Below are 1,281 nucleotides of genomic sequence, written 5' to 3'. Positions count from 1 at the left end.
TCTGTTGCCACATAATAAACCACTTCATTTATTTGCTCTTTCTTCTGCAGTCTTTGCTGGGCTCACTTGAGTGGTTTGTCTGCTTGTCTTGATTGGAGTGAATCATATTTGATTCACTCAATTTATCTGAAAGGTCTACTGAGGCTGGAAATCCAAGATGGCTTCAATTTACATGTCCGGTGCCTCGGTTGAGATAGCTGGAACATCAGGGGAGTTGGCTGGGTGGCTCTTTCTCTCTACATGGTCTTCAGCAGGGCAGCCAGATCTCTTCATATGTTAGCTTGGGGCTCCAAAAGGGAGAATTTCAAGAGGACAAGCCCAGTATGCGAGTGCTAATGCAGCCTCAGCTTGCATTGTGCTTACTAATGTCCCAATGGGCAAATAACTTTTGTGGACCTGTTAGAAAATCATTTGTGCTTTACATTACTTGTCGCCTCTCTGCAGTGATATAACCCCCAGTATCCTGTTATACTGAGTGATTCAAAAATCATGATAAATATGGTCTTTTCACTCAGATTGCAACAGAAGGTTATAAGGGCACTTTCAAGCTATCTGCATCTAAGAGACGGAAACAGAAAGAACATTGTATACCCCAGTGCTCTTTTCCTCCAGATTTCCCTCTTTTGACATTTAGAAGTTGTTACTTAATTTCCATACATTAAAATTTTGTAGTTTTATTTTTGTTAGGGATTTCTAGTTTAGTTGAACGGTGTTAGAAAACATATTTTGATTTCAAACTAGTAAAATGAATTGAGATTTGCTTTATGTCTCAATATAGTACTTATTTTAGCGACTGTTCCAAGTCTGCATGGAAATAATATGTATAGTACAGGTGTTAGTTATAGACATTTACACATGTCACTTAAGTAAATTTGGCAATTAGTGTTATTCAAATATTCTGTATCTTATCTATCTATCTATCTATCTATCTACCTATCTATCTATCTATCTATCATCTATCTATCTATTTTGGCCTACTGGATGTAGCAGTTACTGAGAGAGATTTGTTAAAACTTCCAACTGTGATTGTGGATTTAGTTCTGTCAATTTTTGTTTCTTATACTTTGAGGTTATGAGGGTGTTTTCTTAGTGAATTTACCTTTTCTGTTTCATGATTATGAAATGTTTACATTTCTCTTGGGTAATATTTATTGTCTTAAAGTTCACTTTGTATGATAAATATAGCCACCCTAGTTTCTTCCTTATGCTTACTGTTAGAATGACATATTTTATCCATCTATCCATTTAATTGCAAGTCATCTGTGTTCTTATATTTATATC

At 35.5% G+C, this 1,281-nt stretch overlaps 1 protein-coding gene across 1 annotated transcript in view; it reads left to right on the top strand.

Moving 5' to 3' along the window:
- TTLL7 (tubulin tyrosine ligase like 7) overlaps positions 1-1,281 on the top strand; it is a 120,623-nt gene that overhangs the window by 78,805 nt on the left and 40,537 nt on the right. The gene's annotated exons all lie outside the window — the stretch shown is intronic.

This window comes from Hipposideros armiger, unplaced genomic scaffold, assembly GCF_001890085.2.
Source record: "Hipposideros armiger isolate ML-2016 unplaced genomic scaffold, ASM189008v1 scaffold_115, whole genome shotgun sequence".
NCBI classification, from domain to species: domain Eukaryota; kingdom Metazoa; phylum Chordata; class Mammalia; order Chiroptera; family Hipposideridae; genus Hipposideros; species Hipposideros armiger.
The sequence above is the reverse complement of the archived record's forward strand: the minus strand, read 5'-3'. Positions and strand labels throughout refer to the sequence as shown.